We start from the raw sequence: 23,604 nt of genomic DNA on the forward strand, positions 1-23,604 counted from the left end.
ATTATGAAATTATCATTTTCGTACACAAAGGTTTAACCCTTTTGTTTTTTTATCCGAGTGGACATGGACATATGGGACATTTCCAATCAGTATAAACACATGAACTATTTTCTGGCAGCATGTCTGATGTAAAATAATTCTTCTCACTGTTGGCTTTCACCGAATTTTAATGGTTGATGAAATGATAATGCCTTTAAATATTCATAATCTCATAGAACAGAAATGGGTTTAATATCAGTTACTTTGAAGAGAGAATAAAAAGATGCAACTGGGAGTTTTGTGGGGCTTTTTAAAAACTTTTCCATGAAGTTTGTGTCCTTAATAGGCCAGGTATAAACAGAAACACTTATAAAATAATACAAAGTCCTGAGTGTCTACTTTCATATGAACTCCATATGAAACACTGCTGTGGAGTGAGACATGACAAAGACATTCAATGCTGGACATGGACACAACCAAACAGGAGCAAATTCCAGTTATTTTGGCCGGATGGACGGAACAACAATTTCTTGATTGCAAAAAATTTTCACCTCTATTCGTATGTTTTAGCATCACCTCTGGCTATGTTTACTGCTGCAAATTTACTTGGCTGGATGGATATTTAGTGAATAGCTATTTCAAGTCTTAATCAGATTGAGGTCTGGGATTTCACTGACCCACGCTAATAACTTCAGGTTCTTGGTTTCGTAGTTCAAGTGATTAAGGCTCCGGGTTGTTGATCGTAAGATCGGGGTTCAAGCCCCAGCACTGCCAAGCTCCCACCCTGAGCAAGGCCCTCCTGCTTTGAGGGGGTGGGTACTGCGTCATGGCTGACCCTGTGGTCTGACCCAAACCCTCAAGGATGGGATATGCAAAGAATGAATCTCACTGTGCAGTAATGTATATGTGACAAATAAAGGCTACTTTAGAAGTTGTTGTCCTGTCAGAAGGTGAAGACTGGGACGGGTATTTGTCTCCGTCCATCTTTTATTCCATTAACCATGACAAGTTTCCCAGTCTGATGAATTTTTTTTTTTTCCATGCTCTACTGTGGTGCTAATGTTCTCAGCACAAGGGCACATGATGTAGGGGTGCTAACGGTGTTGGAGCTCCCTGACTTCCAGGACTGCAAGTTAAGAAATAAACAAATATTTAAAAGGAGTTTGTAAGTCTGACATCGTACTTTCTAATCCAGCAGAGATCTGCAAGTGATTAGAATTGTTTTAATGAACAACACATTGCACTTTGTAATAGTTTAATGTTACGCAACATCCAGAATACCGAAGAGTTCATGCTTTTCGGTGAAAGGTGCATATTTTTGTTGATGTTGTTGTTGTTGTTTTATTAACATCATATGGGAGTGAGGCAGGTCATGGAATGACTGTATTTAGCTCTTTAATGTAATTAAAGACAGGAACTGAATTTATGTGCCTACACTCGACACTCCTCCTCTGTCTCCTGACAGAAAACTTCATTGTATCAATAATTATAACTACACTATAATATAGGCCACCTATATGTGACTTATTATTGAAAATGATAGCATATTTATGGAGCCTTGTCTTAGCTAGAAACATTGTTTTCCTCCTGGACTGCACTTCTCAGCAGTCTTCTCACTCTGATCAGCGTCTGTTCAACTGCATGCGTTTGTATAAAAGTAAATTTACTTCATCTGTCTCAGAATCCTGATGGTTCGGTCTGGACAGATCTGTGCCACTGATCCTGTGTGTATTTTACAGCTTCTGACTCATCCACTATGTGCAGGTCTCTGTTTACCCAAAGAGCCTTAAAAAAATCACATTTACATCTCACTTGGGCTATTCTGGGCATTCATTAGGAATATATATGCATGTTTGTGTGTGTGTGTGTGTGTGTGTGTGAGAGAGAGAGAGAGAGAGAGAGAGAGAGAGAGGAAGTGAGTTATAATGAGTGAAGCTGTGCTGAAGCAATGAGCCCCTAATGATCTGTGAAGTTAATCAATATGAATTTATGAGTTTAGTGCACTCTAGAGGACACACACACACACACACACACACATTATTAACAGAATAATACAGAGGTGTATATCCCCTATGCAGAGGTAGAAAATACTCCAGCAACTGTATCTCAGTACTATACTTACATATTTTTTGGGGGGATATTTATACTTATATTATTTATAGAAGAAGTTCTCTCCTGGTTTTCTTCTCCTCCCAGTGATTAAATCAACACTGAGCTCAGAGTAGCATCTGTTTCATCAGTGTAGTAAAAAACTCCTTAATCAAGCCACTGTTATCTGCAGCGACCTTCTCCTGCTACACCATGTAATTAAAGCTAATCCACTTTAGGAAAACGTCTCAAAGACTCGAAGAAGTCTCATTCGCCTCCCTGGAAGACACGGAGTTGATAAACATGTTGGGACAGTTTTGTTCGTTTTTAATTTTAATTAATATTCGCTGGCTAGGTTTAACTAAAGCTGGCCTGGGTTTAGCTTTGAGTTATTGGAAATGTTGCAAGTGCTGCACCTGAACTAACTAACTAACTAACAACAATAAGAACTAAAGATTGTCAAAGAAATACAGAAGCCAGAACTTAAACAGAGGCGCTAATGCAGTGTAACAGGAACCAGGTGAGAGTGATCACTGGGATGCGTGAGATGGTCATGTGACATGCTGGGGTTGATGAGTAATGTAGTTCAGCACCAATTTCTCCATAACCATGACGCTTTCCATACTTGAGTAACTTTTTTGTATTGTATTTGATGAAGGGCCAAATTGTGATGTCTAGACCACTGGATCAGAGCATCTCCAAAACTGCAGCTCTTGTGGGGTGTTCCCGGTCTGCAGTGGTCAGTATCTATCAAAAGTGGTCCAAGGAACAGTGGTGAACTGGTGACAGGGTCATGGGAGGTCAAGGCTCATTGATGGACGTAGGGAGTGAATCTGACCCGTGTGATCCGATCCAACAGACGAGCTACTGTTGCTCAGATTGCTGAAGAAGTTAATGCTGGTTCTGATAGAAAGGTGTCAGAATACACAGTGCAGGATGGGTCAGGGCTGTTTTGGCAGCAAAAGGAGGACCAACAAAATATTAGGCAGGTGGTCATAATGTTATGCCTGGTCGGTGTATGTATTCTTTAAATTATGGATAAAGTGAGAAATAATAGAATAGACTGAGAACATAAGCTACATGCACTTGATAATATAAGAATGATCATCTAGCAAAGGCTCTTTTATCGATGATCATCAATATTAATGTAATCAGATCTAATCTCTGGGTGTAATATCTTTAGATTTCAGAGTGTAACTCTTACAGAAAGAATGTTAAAACACAAAATATTAAAAAGTACATTAAAAAAAACCCAACAAAATATGTTTGCTCCATGAAGTAACGGTGCCTTATGTAATCAAGCAGAATGCATCGATCGAAGATGTTTTGTTCTCTTGGTGTCTGAGCCCCAGATGGAGATTGAATCTCAGGCTTGGGGTAAAATACACCACCAGGTCCATCCTTAAAGACTGCTGCATTCTCAGTGAGTGCATTAAACAGCTGCCATGGAGTCTCTGAACACCCAGCGGGGGGGACACACTCGTCTCTCTCATTCTCCTGCAATCTGAAATTAAAATTCAAATAGAACGACACAGCAATAAACAAACGGCCCTGTGCTCCGTTCAGCTCAGCGGCGGCGTATAAAACCAGAGCGTTATCTCTCGTTCACTATCTATACAAATTGAAATTGGATTTTAAATAGAACTTTACCCACATGACAATAAACCACTGGATATGCCTCTCTCTCTCTCTCTCTCTCACACACACACACACACACACACACCCCTCTCTGTCTCTCTTATCCTCTCTCTCTCTCTCTCTCTCACACACACACACACACACACACACCCCTCTCTGTCTCTCTTATCCTCTCTCTCTCTCTCTCTCTCTCTCACACACACACACACACCCCTCTCTGTCTCTCTTATCCTCTCTCTCTCTCTCTCTCTCTCTCACACACACACACACACACCCCTCTCTGTCTCTCTTATCCTCTCTCTCTCTCTCTCTCTCTCTCTCTCTCTCACACACACACACACCCCTCTCTGTCTCTCTTATCCTCTCTCTCTCTCACTCTTTCTCTCTTAAAACCTGAAACTTATCTAGCCATAAATAGGCAACACACTGTCATCCAACCTAACCAGACCTGTCGATGTCCTTCGGTCACAACACCAGACCACCTGATCCGCATATGTGATTTGGCACAGGCTTTACACTGGACACACTTCCTGACACAACCCTCCTAGGCTTGGGGCCAGCACTGAGAATTAACCCCTCAGTGACTGGGGTGGTTCCACTGCCCAGGAATCGAACCCAGGCCACAGCAGTGAGTGTGGGATCCTTAGCCACTGGACCTCAGGATAACCCTGATAGAACCCAGACTGAGTGAGAGTGTTTACAGGCTGGTCAAACGGACAAACCCGGAGCCCCAGAGAAGACAGTCTGATCTCCTGATATGACCTCAGAGCATTAGAGACAGAGCTGCAGTTCTTTTCCTAACGCACTACATATAACAAAATTCAGAAACATTACTATCAGTCAGTAGGAGACATCATGGCTGGGTTTCAGGGCTTTAGTAATATAAAGAAGCTGCTTGGGAGAAATGAAGGAATGCTGCAAGGCTGCCACCAACAATAAGCCTGACACTTCACATGCATACACTTACTGTTATTATTATTATTATTATTATTATTATTATTTTGTTTATTTTTAACCTATTTAATGGCTTATTATTATTGCAAGGAATACATGACTCTGAGGCTGAAGGGAGTTAACAAGGAAGTATTTAAGTCACTGTGTACACATTATTCTGTGCTTTCTGGCATCATTAACATATACAGAATATTAAAAGTTGTAGTTGTGGCAGGTTTTAACTGCTCCAGCAGCCACACCAATCAGTGTTAGATCTCAGCAGCCATAGCCAACATACTGAGAGGCGACGAAGTGTGAACAGCTTTAGTGAGTTATAGATTCTAACTGGAGCTGTATTGTAGGGAATAAACACTGTTTTCCCTTAATAAAGCTACCTTGTTGGTGCTGGAGAACTCTGAAATCTCTAGACATATAAAACATCAGACCAGAATCTCTCAGAAGTGTTTAGATGGGTTGAGATGCCTTTTAATGAGCCCTCATACCCTGCGAAAGGGGGCGGAGTCTTCCTGGAAAGGAGCACTCCCGTCATGAGAGAAATGATTCACAGCATAAAATAAACATGAGTACTGTGTTATCTTACTTAGCTCTGTGTTGTTGTTTTTTGCAGCACTACGGTCCAAGAGGAATGTTTTATCACTTCACTATGTACTGCGTGAGCTAAATATGATCGTAATGCTAACACAAGCTTCTTGACTTGAATTGAGGTCATTAATCAGAATAGCTATGCACGGATTTGCCAAAAGTCGGTTTGCCAAGGCAGCTGTAGGTGTAACCTGCTTTAGTTTGGTTTATAGATGAACATCTGTGTCAGGTCTAAGTCTGAAAGTCCAGAAGGAAGTCCATTGTACATTACTGTCTTTGTCTAACAGTTTGATCTGGAGCAGCTGACTCACTGTGGGACACTGAGCCTAACTCTCAGCCACATCAGTTGGCGGATGCTAGCATTTAGTTAGAATAGACAAACCTGAGCAGGTCCAGCTGTGTGTGTGTGTGAGAGAGAGAGAGAGAGAGAGAGAGAGAGGAAGAGTGTGAAAAATACAAACAAGACTAAGCATAATGGAAATGGAAGCACCTCACCAGTGACCCATCAGTACTGTTTTCCAGTCTGACAGTTCATCATCAGAGTTTTTAGAAGTTACCACAGACACTATTGCTTTCGGCTGCTGATATTTATTTGACCTTTAGCCGTTGCAGCTCTACACAAACACTAAGCAAGACAGATAGTCTAATGGAAAAACCCTCAGCACTCATTGGATGTGAGATCAACAGCATGCTGTTTCAGTTCCTCGGATTAGCTGATCATTAGATGACTCGATGTATAAGAGATATACTGTATAAATGTCTGAATGTTTTCAGTTGCAGACTGTTGGGTTAGATTTCTGTCTGCTTACTGATTCATAACTGCCTCCTCGCATGAGTGTCATTATGAAGAAAGAGTCATGAAAGAAAAGAAGGGAAAGGGAGAAGGGACAGACGTCACTTGTGACGTTCTTCTCTCTAATGGAACAGTCTTATTTTCTACAAGTCCTCTAATCCCCCTTCTCAATTCCTCGCTCTGTTCAGCCTCCTACACATCACACATCATAGCTAAGCCTCTTTCCTCTATTTTCTGCCTGGGGAGACCCTCCCTCTCTCTCTCTCTCTCTCTCTCACTCTCTTTATTAGACACAGTGAATCTCAAAGCTACAGTATTTTGATCTTAGGAAAATTTAATTTAATTTAAACAAAGTCACCTTCCTGTCTTCCTGCCTTGCACAGCATTACTGAATGTAAGCGCTCACATATCTGGTACATGTGAACAATCTGATTTCGTAAATGTTCCACTTGTGATTTTAAGGAGAAAAAGAGGCAGCTGAATCATAGAGACACAAGTGAGACTGACTAGAATAAACAAATTCAGTACAGTGCTTTTGTCTCGACTGGATTCATGCTTAGGTAATGTCTAAATGTAATTGTAGTTTAAAACTAAAATAAATAAATGGCTAAAACTATTCCATATTCATTTACTTTTGTGTAAATGCTGATAGAAAACATTATTTATTTTATTATTTTATTTTTATTTTTATTATTTATTTTATTTATTTATTTTATAATAATAATAATAATAATAATAATAATAATAATAATAATAATAATAATAATAATGATTTTGTTTTATTCATCTTCTTCAATTTCTTTATCCTGGTCAGAGTCATAGGGAATCCGGAGACTATCCCAGGACCACCCTGGATGGGACACCAGTCCATCACAGGGCTCAATGCACACACACACACACATACACACACATACACACACACACACACACACACACACTCAGTTACAGGGGCAATTCAACGTATCCATCTGTTACCTGTAGCAGGGACCGTGGAGCTGTGAGGCAGTTATACAACCTGTTGTGCCACAACATTATAGATCATTTAATTCTATCTATGTTTTTCTATCTATGTTACACACATGGACATAAACAAATCAGGATCTGTATTGGGTTGGGTTGCCAGATTAAGACGTCAATCTAATCACAGTAGACTTCCCAATAAACTACATAGCACCTAAATGAAACATATCCATCAACACAAGGTTATTTCTTTCGAGGTTAATGAGGTTAAGAATCATCTGACTTCTGAGACATGATCTGGCATCCTTGTTAATGATGGATGTTTCACTGGTAATGCGCGTCCAACCTTTGAAAGGCAGGAAACTGCTTATATCTCTGTAGCTAATCCAGCTCTACCTGTTTGGCCCAAAGTAACATCCTGAATTTATATTCAAACAACTCATTGTTACACAACCCCTATAATCACTATGTTTTTGTTTCCAAACCTGCATGGTTTTGTTCCTGGAACCAAACCAATGTTTCTGGCTTAGAAGTTTTTTTGTCAGGATTTGAGCGAGTTTGACGACGGGCCAAATTGTGATGGCTAGACCACTGGATCAGAGCATCTCCAAAACTGCAGCTCTTGTGGGGTGTTCCCGGTCTGCAGTGGTCAGTATCTATCAAAAGTGGTCCAAGGAAGGAACAGCGGTGAACCGGTGACAGGGTCATGGGTGGTCAAGGCTCATCGATGCACGTGAGGAGAGAAGGCTGGCCCGATCCAACAGACAAGCTACTGTTGCTCAAATGGCTGAAGAAGTTAATGCTGGATATGGTAGAAAGGTGTCAGAATACACAGTGCATCACAATTTGTTTTGTTTTGGCAGACCAACACAATATTAGGCAGGTGGTCATAATGTTGTGCCTGATCAGTATATTTAGTAATAAATGTCTAGGATTTGTAGAATTATTGAATCACTATGAGCTCTGTTCATCTTTATCTTTTTTTTTAATCCCAGCAAGGCCACTTTAACACACCTTTAGAGATGTTTCAAGGCGGCTTGAAGAAAAGAGACACATGCACAAGGTCTTTGAATATCTAGGACATTTGCATATGCAAAGATCTAGCCATGTTGTGAGCCGGTGTTCCTTGACATGCAGCACTTGCATCTCGATCTAAATCCTCTGTACGTATACATGAGTATTGTGTATATTACGTTAGTGGCACATTCAGTAGAGGATTCAAGGCCTGATTTTTCTGAAGTTGTGTTTGTGAATAAAGTCTTTACCTGCTCTTCAGCTAGACTTTATCTCATTTTCAATTCACGTGCTGTGGATGGAAGTACTGGCGCTTTTTATCGTAGAAGCTGATCAGTCAGAAAATCATTGTTGTTGTCGTCATTGTTGTTGACTGATCCCTGATTAGAATCACCACATCATCCGATCTGCACAGGATTCTCTCCCTGACCCTCCCAGGCTTGGGACCAAGACACAGTAAACCCTTCAGTGGGTCATTTCCCTGCACAGGAATCGAACCCAGGCCATGGCTATGAGAGTGTGGGATCTTTTACCAGTCAGAATGTCATTGTATTGGACACAATAATAAATTGATGAAAGCATAACAGACTCATACGTTTTAGCCACCCATCCTTATCACTTACACACCTACAAGTTCTGCCTTTCCTCCGTGAACGTTTATGAATCTTATGTTCCTTTCTGTCGTGATATGTGGGTATGTGAATCATTGTCTATGTCTGAGTCACTGTCTGTGTGTGTGTGTGTGTGTGTGTGTGGTCTCTTGTTCATGCAGGGTTGTATTAACTTCATTCATCTTTATTTGTTGTGTCACCTATTGACACTGAAACACTCCACTGATGCTGAGCCCCCCCACCCCACCCACACACACACACACACATCACACGTCAAGTACCACATACACACACATACCCTACTCCATCCATCCATCCTTGACATCTTCTCTCCCAGCCTCCATCTTTGTCTATTTAAATGATTTGTCCTGTTTTTGTATTCCGCCTGTCATATCCTAATGGCTAAATACATCACGCTGATAGATGTACAGTTAGAACAGTCTCACAGGAACTGTTTTTCAGGAGGAATAGGCACATTGATTATATGCTGCGATACACTCTAACAGATAAAGTATTATATAGGGATAAACAGAAACATTAGTCTAAATATAAGTCTAATGTTAAAGCTTGAAATTTGCCATTCCTTTTATTTCTCATATCCTGTAAAGCTGCTTTGAGACAAGGTTCATTGTTTAAAGAGCAATACAAATAAAATTGAGTTGAAGTATTATTAAATACTGTATACATGGCTCATTATAATGTCTCACCGATTCATTTCTTTTGGCACATTACCTCATGTTTAAACATTTCTTACTAGATTCATCAATATTCACTTCAGTCCTTTTCCTTTAAACCTTCTGACCCAAATAGTACTTATCTTAGAAATCCTAATAAATGGAGATCCTGCCATCACTTTCCTCTCTCTTCCTCTTTCTTCTGTTCCTGTTATTTGTTTTTTCTCTCTCCTGACCCACTCTACCTGCTAATGAGCTGCTAGATATATCATCATTAGTCCCAAAAGAAGTCCTCAGCTTACATGCACTGTAAATGTGACTGACAGAAGAGTTCATGGATTTCATGTGGAAGTTCTCCCTCACCACCCCACTGCTGCGTTCCCTCCACTGGCTTCCTCTGTCTGCATGCATCAGATTCAAAACACTGATGCTTGCCTACAAAGCTAAGAATGGACCAGCACCATCTTACCTCAAAGCTCTTATTACTCCTCACACTGCACCTCGCTCCATCAGATCCACTAATCCCACCATCTCTCAGGGTAAGCGGTAGGTATACATCAAGGCTCTTCTCTGTTCTGGCACCGAGATGGTGGAATGATCTACCCCCTAGACGTCCGAACAGCCGAGTCACTGACCGTCTTCAAACGACGGCTGAAGACCTACCTCTCTTATCTTTTCTCTGTTTAGAGTCTATTGTTGTATGTTGTATGTACGTATTAAAAACTTATGATGGTATCCCTTCTTAAAGTCTGTGACCTATTGAACCAGTGGTAATGTATTCATTGATAGAGACTTTAATGCACTCTCGTAAGTGGCTCTGGATAAGAGCGTCTGCCAAATGCCAGAAATGTTTGTTTTAAGCAATTAAGTGTTAAACACTGCATGTAAGCAGTCAGGAAAAAATGAGAATTGATTCCTTTTTATTTTTTTCCCCCAGTCCTGCGTCAGAGACCTCCGTCACTCTCAGACAGTAGAGTATTTTGTCTGTAACATTAACCTGGTCTAGATACCGAGACACAGTGTGGTCAGTCAGAACCGGCGCTAGGATTAACCGATCAAACGACAAGAACGAAACCTAGCATTCATAAGCAATAGTACTTTACTAAAAGATACTGTTAAAATGAACTAAAACAATTTCATAGACCAGTAAAAGGTTCCTTGGTTTTACACCAGTGATACCAGTTACACCAGTTCTGAGTTACATCTATCTGATCATAATGAAAAATAAAGCTCCTTTTATCAGCTCTGGATGTTTCTGTAGAAACACACACATTATTTAGGTATATATTCAGAAGCCTGGAGTGACACAGGGAGTGAGTTTCTGTGGGTTTTGGTGGAACAGGTTCACACAGAGAGAGTGTTAGACTTCGGGTACTGACTAAGAGAAGAGTGTCACCCCAGTGTGTGTGTGTGTGTGTGTGTGTGTGTTTATTCATCCCTGACAAGACTAATTAACAGACTCCACTTTGCTTTAAGCGGCGTGTGTGTGTGTGCGTGTGTGTGTGTGTGTGTGCGTGTGTGTGTGTGTGTGTGTGTGTGTGTGAGTGATTCCACTAGCAGCCCACATGTGACTCATATAAAATGCAGGGTGCTTTGAATGACACTAGACCTCTGCCTGATTCAAATGCCACTAGTCATTTAGGAACACACACCTGACACACACACACACACACACACATGCACCTGAGGCACACCTGACACACATATACACACACTCTGATGAGCAAGTCAGAGCATTTTGATTACAGCAGCAGGGCTTCAGTAAGATGTAATAGATGTGTGTGTTGTGTGTGTTGTGTGTGTTGTGTGTTGTGTTATGTGTGTGTGTTGTGTGTTGTGTGTGCTGTGTGTGTTGTGTGTTGTGTGTTGTGTGTTGTGTTGTGTGTTGTGTTATGTGTGTGTTGTGTGTTGTGTGTGCTGTGTGTGTTGTATGTGTTGTGTGTGCTGTGTTGTGTGTGTTGTGTTGTATGTGTTGTGTGTGTTGTGTTGTGTGTGCTGTGTGTGTTGTGTTGTATGTGTTGTGTGTGTTGTGTGTGTTGTGTTGTGTTGTATTGTGTTGTGTGTGTTGTGTGTGTTGTGTTGTGTTGTGTGTGTTGTGTGTTGTGTGTGTTGTGTGTGTTGTGTTGTGTTGTGTGTGTTGTGTTGTGTTGTGTGTTGTATTGTGTTGTGTGTTGTGTTGTGTTGTGTTGTGTTGTGTGTGTTGTGTTGTGTGTTGTATTGTGTTGTGTGTGTTGTGTGAGAGAATATCAATGCATTTCCTCCAGTTTAGAAACTCTGTAATCATGGCAGTGCTTCATTAAATAGCAGGGAAAAATAGCCATAGGTCTTTAGGAAGCATGGACGGGCATCACTGGTGATTAATGTTAATTAATGTGGCATTTATATTATATTAATATACTGTATATTATACTATTCTAATATATTTGATATATTTCTATACATATTTTATTTGTATTTGTGTTCTGTGTTTGTTCATGTCCAAAATACAGCAATACTTTTTATTTACAATCATTTACAGATGCACATGCAGGTGAAGAAGAGGAAGATGTAGGAGAGGAGCAGGAACAGGAGAGGAACAGGAGAGGAACAGTAAAGGAACAGTAGAAGAACATGACTAAAACAGGAGAGGAACAGTGGAGGAACAGTAGCGGAACAGGATTGAAACAGTGGAGGAACAGTAGAAGAACAGGATTGAAACAGAAGAGGAACAGTAAAGGATCAGTAGAGGAACGGGATTGAAACAGAAGAGGAACAGGATTGAAACAGAAGAGGAACAGTAGAGGAACATGATTAAAACAGAAGAGGAACAGTAGAGGAACGGGATTGAAACAGAAGAGGAACAGTAGAGGAACATGATTAAAACAGAAGAGGAACAGTAGAGGAACATGATTAAAACAGAAGAGGAACAGTAGAGGAACATGATTAAAACAGAAGAGGAACAGGATTGAAACAGAAGAGGAACAGTAGAGGAACATGATTAAAACAGAAGAGGAACAGGATTGAAACAGAAGAGGAACAGTAGAGGAACAGGATTGAAACAGAAGAGGAACAGTAAAGGATCAGTAGAGGAACGGGATTGAAACAGAAGAGGAACAGGATTGAAACAGAAGAGGAACAGTAGAGGAACATGATTAAAACAGAAGAGGAACAGGATTGAAACAGAAGAGGAACAGTAGAGGAACAGGATTGAAACAGAAGAGGAACAGTAGAGGAACAGGATTGAAACAGAAGAGGAACAGTAAAGGATCAGTAGAGGAACAGGATTGAAACAGAAGAGGAACAGTAGAGGAACAGGATTGAAACAGAAGAGGAACAGTAAAGGATCAGTAGAGGAACAGGATTGAAACAGAAGAGGAACAGGATTGAAACAGAAGAGGAACAGTAAAGGATCAGTAGAGGAACAGGATTGAAACAGAAGAGGAACAGTAGAGGAACAGTAGAGGAACAGGATTGAAACAGAAGAGGAACAGTAGAGGAACAGGATTGAAACAGAAGAGGAACAGTAAAGGATCAGTAGAGGAACGGGATTGAAACAGAAGAGGAACAGGATTGAAACAGAAGAGGAACAGTAGAGGAACATGATTAAAACAGAAGAGGAACAGTAGAGGAACGGGATTGAAACAGAAGAGGAACAGTAGAGGAACATGATTAAAACAGAAGAGGAACAGTAGAGGAACATGATTAAAACAGAAGAGGAACAGTAGAGGAACATGATTAAAACAGAAGAGGAACAGGATTGAAACAGAAGAGGAACAGTAGAGGAACATGATTAAAACAGAAGAGGAACAGTAGAGGAACATGATTAAAACAGAAGAGGAACAGGATTGAAACAGAAGAGGAACAGTAGAGGAACAGGATTGAAACAGAAGAGGAACAGTAAAGGATCAGTAGAGGAACGGGATTGAAACAGAAGAGGAACAGGATTGAAACAGAAGAGGAACAGTAGAGGAACATGATTAAAACAGAAGAGGAACAGGATTGAAACAGAAGAGGAACAGTAGAGGAACAGGATTGAAACAGAAGAGGAACAGTAGAGGAACAGGATTGAAACAGAAGAGGAACAGTAAAGGATCAGTAGAGGAACAGGATTGAAACAGAAGAGGAACAGTAGAGGAACAGGATTGAAACAGAAGAGGAACAGTAGAGGAACAGGATTGAAACAGAAGAGGAACAGTAAAGGATCAGTAGAGGAACGGGATTGAAACAGAAGAGGAACAGGATTGAAACAGAAGAGGAACAGTAGAGGAACATGATTAAAACAGAAGAGGAACAGGATTGAAACAGAAGAGGAACAGTAGAGGAACAGGATTGAAACAGAAGAGGAACAGTAAAGGATCAGTAGAGGAACGGGATTGAAACAGAAGAGGAACAGGATTGAAACAGAAGAGGAACAGTAGAGGAACAGGATTGAAACAGAAGAGGAACAGTAGAGGAACAGGATTGAAACAGAAGAGGAACAGTAAAGGATCAGTAGAGGAACAGGATTGAAACAGAAGAGGAACAGTAGAGGAACAGGATTGAAACAGAAGAGGAACAGTAAAGGATCAGTAGAGGAACAGGATTGAAACAGAAGAGGAACAGGATTGAAACAGAAGAGGAACAGTAAAGGATCAGTAGAGGAACAGGATTGAAACAGAAGAGGAACAGTAGAGGAACAGTAGAGGAACAGGATTGAAACAGAAGAGGAACAGTAGAGGAACAGGATTGAAACAGAAGAGGAACAGTAAAGGATCAGTAGAGGAACGGGATTGAAACAGAAGAGGAACAGGATTGAAACAGAAGAGGAACAGTAGAGGAACATGATTAAAACAGAAGAGGAACAGTAGAGGAACGGGATTGAAACAGAAGAGGAACAGTAGAGGAACATGATTAAAACAGAAGAGGAACAGTAGAGGAACATGATTAAAACAGAAGAGGAACAGTAGAGGAACATGATTAAAACAGAAGAGGAACAGGATTGAAACAGAAGAGGAACAGTAGAGGAACATGATTAAAACAGAAGAGGAACAGTAGAGGAACATGATTAAAACAGAAGAGGAACAGGATTGAAACAGAAGAGGAACAGTAGAGGAACAGGATTGAAACAGAAGAGGAACAGTAAAGGATCAGTAGAGGAACGGGATTGAAACAGAAGAGGAACAGGATTGAAACAGAAGAGGAACAGTAGAGGAACATGATTAAAACAGAAGAGGAACAGGATTGAAACAGAAGAGGAACAGTAGAGGAACAGGATTGAAACAGAAGAGGAACAGTAGAGGAACAGGATTGAAACAGAAGAGGAACAGTAAAGGATCAGTAGAGGAACAGGATTGAAACAGAAGAGGAACAGTAGAGGAACAGGATTGAAACAGAAGAGGAACAGTAAAGGATCAGTAGAGGAACAGGATTGAAACAGAAGAGGAACAGGATTGAAACAGAAGAGGAACAGTAAAGGATCAGTAGAGGAACAGGATTGAAACAGAAGAGGAACAGTAGAGGAACAGTAGAGGAACAGGATTGAAACAGAAGAGGAACAGTAGAGGAACAGGATTGAAACAGAAGAGGAACAGTAGAGGAACAGTAGAGGAACAGGATTGAAACAGAAGAGGAACAGTAGAGGAACAGGATTGAAACAGAAGAGGAACAGGATTGAAACAGAAGAGGAACAGTAGAGGAACATGATTAAAACAGAAGAGGAACAGGATTGAAACAGAAGAGGAACAGTAGAGGAACAGTAGAGGAACGGGATTGAAACAGAAGAGGAACAGGATTGAAACAGAAGAGGAACAGTAGAGGAACATGATTAAAACAGAAGAGGAACAGTAGAGGAACATGATTAAAACAGAAGAGGAACAGGATTGAAACAGAAGAGGAACAGTAGAGGAACAGGATTGAAACAGTAGAGGAACAGGATTGAAACAGAAGAGGAACAGTAGAGGAACAGGATTGAAACAGTAGAGGAACAGGATTGAAACAGAAGAGGAACAGTAAAGGATCAGTAGAGGAACAGGATTGAAACAGAAGAGGAACAGTAAAGGATCAGTAGAGGAACGGGATTGAAACAGAAGAGGAACAGTAGAGGAACAGGATTGAAACAGAAGAGGAACAGTAAAGGATCAGTAGAGGAACGGGATTGAAACAGAAGAGGAACAGGATTGAAACAGAAGAGGAACAGTAGAGGAACATGATTAAAACAGAAGAGGAACAGTAAAGGAACAGTAGAGGAACAGGATTGAAACAGAAGAGGAACAGTAAAGGAACAGTAGAGGAAAATGACTGAAACAGGAGAGGAACAGTAAAGGATCAGTAGAGGAACGGGATTGAAACAGAAGAGGAACAGTAGAGGAACAGGATTAAAACAGAAGAGGAACAGTAAAGGAACAATAGAGGAAAATGACTGAAACAGGAGAGGAACAGGAACGGGACCCATTGTGTCCTGCTGTTGTAGAACATCCACCTCCTGGTTTGATGTTCTGTGCACACTGAGATGCTTTCCTGCTCAGCACACTTATAAACAACGATCATTTGCGTTATTATATCCCTCCAGTTGGCTTGAAGACGTCTGGCCGTTTTCCTCCGAGCCTCCCTCCTCAACATGGTGTTTCCACCTACAGAACTGACACTCACTCGCTGCTGTTTATTTTTTGCATCATTGTGTGTAAACTCTAGAGACTGTTGTGTGAGAAGAAATCCCAGTAGGAGATCAGCAGTTTCTGGAAAAACTTGCACCAGCCCATCTGTTATCAAGAACCGTACCGCAGTCGGAGAACTCCGATATGAACATTAACCGAAACTCTCAGTGTTTATCTGCATGACTGTACACACTGTGAGCTGTTTCAATCAGGGTAAAGGTTAAATGTATAAAAGAGTTTCCCTTCAGTAGCTTTCTTCCAGTCTGAAGTGTATTTGTTTTTGGGTTTATTTCTACAGTATATTCAGGATTGTACTGAATTAAAAGGCATGTTGACGTGTTTTATGTGTTTTTGAAGTCAGACAGAGTGGAGCGCCTGACTGCTTTGTCGAAAAGTTAAAGACAGGTTGTTGTAACATTAGGTACAATTTAGACTACAGGATTTTTTTGTTCTGCGTGTCTGAGCACGTCTGCGTGTGCTGCGGGGTGTAACACCGTGAATTTTTAGAGATGTAAAAGAGAATATGGAAGGGAATTGGTCACATCATGCTTTGACATGTTATCCCGGAATCCCACTGTCTCTGTGACACACCCTGTTTTTGTTTCCGAGGGCTGTTCTGCTCGTGTGAGGCTTTCGCAAAAACGTGTGCGTGAAAAGAAAGGATGCCTTTGTGAACTGTCTGCTTTCAATAGCTGCGTATCTGATGCATTGTGGGTAGATTTCTCACGCAGCTTAGGGCCTACGGCTGGAGATAACTGAGTTGATACCAGAGACCGATCCCGGGATGAGAACGAGGTGTCCTTCCGAATTGCTTGAATAAATAAATAAATAAATAAATAATGACACAGAATTTATTCCAGAGCCTGGTTTAGTAGAAACAGCTCGATGACCTTCCTCCTGTGGTCTTCCTCCTGCATATTCATACCCACTGTGACATTAGTGCTGTAGCTATGAAATATGGATGCGGTTCAGAGCAAAGGACTGCTTAACCTTTCACATCCACCCCAGAGAGCCAGAGGAGGAAAGAAGCAGAAGAAGAATTTTTTACTTTCAGGTTGAAGCAGCAATGGATAATATACCGATAGTCTGGAAATCAACCAGAAGTTGTAGTTTTGTCCACATTATGGTCAGAAGAAACAACAGTTACAATTTAGCCAGGCTGCAGATGAACTACTCAGTAATCTGGTCACCTGATCTCTCTGACCTCATCATCAAAGAGACAGGGCGCTTTGTTCCAGAAACCTCTCCTCATATTCCCAGCTAAAGAAAGAACAGCATACAGAGGTTGAGGTTAGGCAAGATCAACCTAATTCCTTTTTAATCAGAGACTCGATGTATTTTCCAGTCTCCTTTTATTTAGAACCCTGTGACATAATGTGAGCTTGGATCTAGGGTGTGAAGGAACCCTTAAAGTGGGAGTGAGAATAGAGGTCACTATGGTATGAATGAGATGTTGATTACAAACGTGATGGTGCGTTCGTTCTGACCAGGAGAGAGACGAGGGGACGGGAGACATACAGCGAATGTGCCAGTATGTGAGGCAGAAGGATATAAATGGTGGAAGCAGAGGAATAGAGGAAATGTGGATCAACCGTGAATGTAATGATAAACAGTGAATGTGAGAGAGAGAAAAGGTAAAGAACATCATAATGAGAGATGTTAAGGTCTGGGGTTCAGTCGGTGTTCCAGTTCATCTTAAAGGTGTTCAGTGGGGTTGAGTCAGGGCTCAGTGCTGGCTCCAGTTCTTCCACTCCAACCTTAACACACCATGTCTTCATGGAGCTCTATGCTTTGGGGGTTTGAACCTCTTAGTTTCAGTGAAAGGATACAGAGACATTGTATACAATTGTCTGCTTTTACAACTTCACAACTTTCTGGTAACAGTTTGAGGAAAAACCGCATGAGTGCGATGGTCTGGTGTCGACATGGCCATAAAAGACCTCTAAACATCTCAATTATATTAAGTTTTTTTTTTTTGTTTCCTGATTCTGGTTCAGTGTTTTGCTTGGTGTTGTATTTTCCTTGTAAGTTATAAGTCTTTATTTGGCACATCTGCATCACTGCACAGTCAAATTCTTTCTTCACATATCCCATCCTTGGAGGTTGGGGTCAGAGCGCAGGGTCAGCCATGGTGCAGCACTCCTGGAGCAGGTTAGGTTATGGGCCTTGCTCAAGGACCCAACGGTGGCAGCTTGGCAGTGCTGTGGCTTGAATCTTGATCTTCCAGTCATGACCCAGAGCTTTAACCCCACCTGCTCCAGGGGCGCTGTACCGTGGATTTACCCTGCTCTCTGACCACAGCTTGATAATAATCTGGGATATGCAAAACGCATTTTGGGGCAGTGGTGGCTCAAGTGGTTAAGACTGTGGCTTGTTCCTACGGAGGACTGGGGTTCAAGCTCCAAGCTCTTTGAGCAAGGCCCTAAACCCTCTCTGTTCCAGGGGTGCTGTATAATATCTGCCCCTGCACTCTGATCCCAACTTCCTCAGCTGGGGTATGCGAAGAAAAGAATTCCATTGTGCTGTAATGTATGTGTGTTGATAATAAAGGCTTCATGCCCCCAACAAGACAACCAGACATCACTCGCTCAGTTACAACAAGATAAAATATCAAACATAAGGCCTAAAGGGCAGGTTTTGCTTGTAGATCCTTAAAACAAAAGAGAAAGAGCTTCTTTTCTCACACCCATTTCCCAGTGACGTTCAATGTCACGTTGTTGATGTCGTTGGAGACAGCAAACGTTGCACTGCAGCTATACAACACATGCAGTGCAGCTTTACAACACAAAATGGCTGAGGTCACACTCTCACTGTAAAGGGTTTCACATTTTTTTGTTCTGCTACTATTTCTCACACACACCCTGTTCAATGGTCTGATGACCTGCTGTCCCAGCATGTTTATGTCTAAACACATGCAAAGGTGCTCTCTTAGCCAAATGCAGTGACGCTGAGAGAGAGAGAGAGATAGAGAGAGAGAGAGAGAGAGAGAGAGAGAGAAATGCTGACATCATGTATATTAATTCCCACAGTATTCATCTATGCACTAAACTGCAATAACAACACTTTGTTGGCCTAGATTATCAAAAGTCATGCTTCCGGCGAAAGATATTTAGTGTGTACAGATCCAGGTACAGTTGATTAAGGAGGTTCTACATCACGCATTACAGTTTTTATAAGAGTTCATGTTTAAATAGCTCAGAATATACAAACTCATTAAAACAATAACCAGAGCAAAAGTTCTTCTAGGGCACACAGATCAATGACACGTTGTGCTTTCTGCACTTAATAACACAGTTCTATGAGCTTCTTAGATTCTTGTAACAATACAGCGCCTCTTTTGGGCTCAGATGAAAGTGTGTGTGTGTGTGTGTGTCTGTGTGTCTGTGTGTGTGTGTGTGTCTGTGTGTCTGTGTGTCTGTGTGTGTGTGTGCTTCACTAGCTTGTTAATTCTAATACTCTGCTCATTTCGTACTTTCTCATCTCAACACCTGCATGACACACAGACAGACAGACAGACAGACAGACAGACTGACTGACTGATAGACAGACAGACAGACAGACTGACTGATAGGTAGACAGACAGACAGACTGACTGATAGATAGACAGACAGACAGACAGACAGACTGACTGATAGGTAGACAGACAGACAGACAGACAGACAGACAGACAGACTGACTGATAGATAGACAGACAGACAGACAGACAGACTGACAGACTGACTGATAGACAGACAGACAGACTGACTGATAGATAGACAGACAGACAGATAGACAGACAAATAGATAGATAGATAGATCAAATGATAGACAGACAGACAGATAGACTGACAGACAGATAGATCGATAGATAGATAGATAGATAGATAGATAGATAGATAGATAGATAGATAGATAGATAGATAGATAGATAGATAGGCCGGTAAATAGATAGATAGATAGATAGATAGATAGATAGATAGATAGATAGATAGATAGATAGATAGATAGATAGATAGATAGCTGTGTTCATTTTTTTCAGAAATGTGACGCTGTGATATTCAGACAGATAAAGTAGTGAGTGATGTGCTGTACACTGGTCAGTGTGTGTGACAGAAGCCACCTTAAAAATATATAGATACTGACAATGGAGAAATCACTGACATCATCAAGAGTTACAGAAAGGCATAGAAGTGGACGTCCTTTGGCCACATACCACGTTGATGACCGCTTCATTGTGAACAGTGCCCTGCGGAACCGGATGATGAATGCCACTCAACTCCAGGCACATTTAAGGGAGGTGAGAGGCACCCAAGTGTCACGTCAGACCATTCAAAACCGTTTACATCAGCGTGGTCTGCGTGCTAGACGACCTGCAAGGGTACCTGACCACACCACCAGGCACAGGCGTCATCGTTTTGCATGGGGCGACCAGTGGGCCTCAGTGCTGTTCTCTGATGAAAGTCGATTCACACTGAGCAGAAACGATGGCTGCCAATGATGTTGGAGACGTCAAGGAGAGTGCTATGCATCAGCCACTGTTGTGGTGGTGTTACAGTCTGGGCAGGTGTGTCTACTCAATACAGAACTGCCCTACATCTTGTGAATGGTACAGTGACAAGCCAATCCTACCTGAATAACATCATTAATCCAGTCATTGTGCCCCTGCATGAACAACACAGGCCTAATTTCATCTTCATGGACGACAATGCTCCAGCTCATCGAAGTCGCATCATTAGGGAACGGCTGCTGGACGCCGGGGTACCTCAAATTAAGTGGCCTGCACTTTCTCCAGACCTGAATCCCATAGATAACCTATGGGATCAGCTGAGTCGCCGTGTAGAGGCTCGTAACCCTGCACCCCAGAACCTCAATGACCTGAGGGCCAACCTTCAGGAAGAGTGGAATGCCATGCCTCAGCAGACAATAAGTCGACTCGTGAACAGCATGAGACGTCGTTGTCAAGCTGTAATTGATGGTCAAGGGCACATGACAAATTATTGAGACATTGGCATTTTTTGTTGTGGTATACCCTCCACTGTTGTTGGCTTTTGTTTCAATAAATTGTTATGAGGAAATAAATTGAGATGAGGAAATCACCACTGCATGCTTCTACTTAAATGCCCTACTTTCATGATATAATATCACTGTAGTGTGAACTTTTTACATTTTCCATAAATTTCACTCAAAAGCCAAATACCCTTAACTTTTTGTGGAGATCTAGATATAAATCCTGCACAAAGGAGATCTAGATATAAATCCTGCTCAAGTAGCACTTGGTGTCATTGGGAAGGATGACACTGCTGGTGGTTGGGAAGAGTTCACATGATTATTAGCAATCGCAAGGACTTATGCTACGTTGTATGGGAGTGAAGACAGTAGAGGTCATGTGATCCGTGATGAAGAGCACACTCTGCTTCTCCATCTCCTATGATATGATGCGGATAAACACTGCTGAATTTTATACACAAACACCAGAATCTCCATCCAGAACCATTCACCGATTTGAATTGCTAGTTGCTCCACCCACTGATTAACCTTGTTACTATGGCAACCAGTAATAGGAACACCTACTGACCACTTCCTAGTACAGCGACTGAAGATCTGTAGCAATAAAACTGCTGCATGTGTGAACGCAGCTCAGTCAGAACAGCTGCGGCATGCGCTCAGAGTAATAATAAGGAAGCTTGTAGAAACGTGACAAGCTGCAGGACGATCTGAAAGCAACAGGAACGACAGGTACGGAGAGAACAATTATCGCAAAAATACCGCAATCATCTCCAGTCCTACAGTGCATGCTACAGAAGAAGCACGGAAAAGTCTGTCTAAAATTTGCACACAAGCATTTAGACAAGACTGAACTCTTTTAAAACAACAGAGAAAAAATGAGTAATCTTTGGTAGTACTTTGGAGTAATCTTTGGTAGTAATTCAGTAATTCATGGATAGATAGATAGATAGATAGATAGATAGATAGATAGATAGATAGATAGATAGATAGATAGATAGATAGATAGATGGATGGATGGATGGATGGATGGATGGATGGATGGATGGATGGATGGATAAATTAATGGGTTGATGGATGAATGAATGAATGAATGAATGAGCAAGCGAACAACGAATGAACAAACAAACAAACTGGAGGATGGAATAAATAGATGGATGGACAGACAGATAGATAGATAGTTGGATGGCTTGATGAATGAATGAATGAATGAATGAATGAATGAACTGGTGGATGGATGGATGGATGGATGGATGGATGGATAAATGAATGGATTGATGCATGGATGAATAGATGGATGGATGGATGGATGGATGGATGGATGGATGGATGGATGGATGGATTAGTTGAATGAATGAACTTGTGGATGGATGGATGGATGGATGGATGGATGGTTGGATGGATGGATAAATAAATAAATGATAAAGCCATCATGTAGGTTTCTACTGTTGCACTGTGCCTCTGGTGGTCAGTTAAAGCCATCTATCAGTCTAACTGATTATTGGTTTATCAGCTGAATGGATGGTTTGGTAAATAATATTGTAGTAAGGAATAAAGAGGTAGCTTTCTTTTCTTACTGATGTTCCACATCTTTCCAACCAAACCCAGAAGTGAGAGTGATGCTAGCATTAATCATCAACTTCATTTATTCCTCTTAACCTGCCATAAACTTCCCATATGAAAGATTTCATCCAAATCCTATAATGGAGCTAAGACGTTTCCCCTGAGTGCAGCTCGGACTGTGGTGGTGTTTAATCTGGGTGTTGTGCTGATACACACACAGCTGCGGGTTTGCTTGCTCCTCATCTTTGTTTAACATCTCTGCTTCTGATCGCATGACATGCCAAAACCTGCAGGATCTCCAGGACAAGGCTTTCGGAGAATGCCAGCTGAGAATCTGTAAGTGTGTGTGTGTGTGTGTTAGACTTAACCAGTTTGTGAAGTCTAATACCCAGTCTACTGCTTACTTTCTTCCGTGTGTGTGTCAGTGTGTGTGTGTGTGTGTGTGTGTGTGTGTGTGTGTTAGACTTAACCAGTTTGTGAAGTCTAATACCCAGTCTACTGCTTACTTTCTTCCGTGTGTGTGTGTGTGTGTGTGTGTGTCAGTGTGTGTCAGTGTGTGTGTGTGTGTGTGTGTGTTAGACTTAACCAGTTTGTGAAGTCTAATACCCAGTCTACTGCTTACATTCTTCCGTGTGTGTGTGTGTGTCGGTGTGTGTGTGTGTGTGTGTGTGTTAGACTTAACCAGTTTGTGAAGTCTAATACCCAGTCTACTGCTTACATTCTTCCGTGTGTGTGTGTGTGTGTCGGTGTGTGTGTGTGTGTGTGTGTGTGTTAGACTTAACCAGTTTGTGAAGTCTAATACCCAGTCTACTTCTTACTTTCTTCCATGTGTGTGTGTGTGTGTGTGTGTGTGTGTGTGTCAGTGTGTGTGTGTGTGTGTGTGTTTGTGTGTGCTTAACTAGTGTGTTAAGTCTAATACCCAGTTTAGGGCTTACTTTCTCTCATGTTTTTTTGCTTTGTGTGTGTGTGTGTGTGTGTTTCTTAGTAACCCTAGAGCAGGTTTGGGCAGTTCTCATGTATACCTGTCTTCCTGACTAGCTCCACCCCCTCCCAAGCGTCAGACTTCCTGTGTCAGGTGTGTGTGTGTGTGTAAACTGAGCAGCAGGCAGCAAGCACAGGCAGACGGAGAGGCTAAGCTGCTCCATGCTCCTGAT

At 41.5% G+C, this 23,604-nt stretch overlaps 1 protein-coding gene across 2 annotated transcripts in view; it reads left to right on the forward strand.

Annotated features, from left to right (window-relative positions):
• Nucleotides 1–23,448: 23,448 nt before the first annotated feature.
• The window catches only part of lnx1 (ligand of numb-protein X 1), a 43,481-nt gene continuing 43,325 nt past the window's right edge, over nt 23,449–23,604 (forward strand). Inside the window, exon 1 of one of the 2 annotated variants that reach the window (XM_058379483.1) lies at nt 23,449–23,604. This exon is cut by the window's right edge and continues 247 nt beyond it. The gene's annotated coding sequence lies outside the window, so the exon portion shown is untranslated. The other variant, XM_058379484.1, reaches the window with a different exon arrangement.

This window comes from Hemibagrus wyckioides, linkage group LG25 (assembly GCF_019097595.1).
Source record: "Hemibagrus wyckioides isolate EC202008001 linkage group LG25, SWU_Hwy_1.0, whole genome shotgun sequence".
Lineage (NCBI taxonomy): Eukaryota > Metazoa > Chordata > Actinopteri > Siluriformes > Bagridae > Hemibagrus > Hemibagrus wyckioides.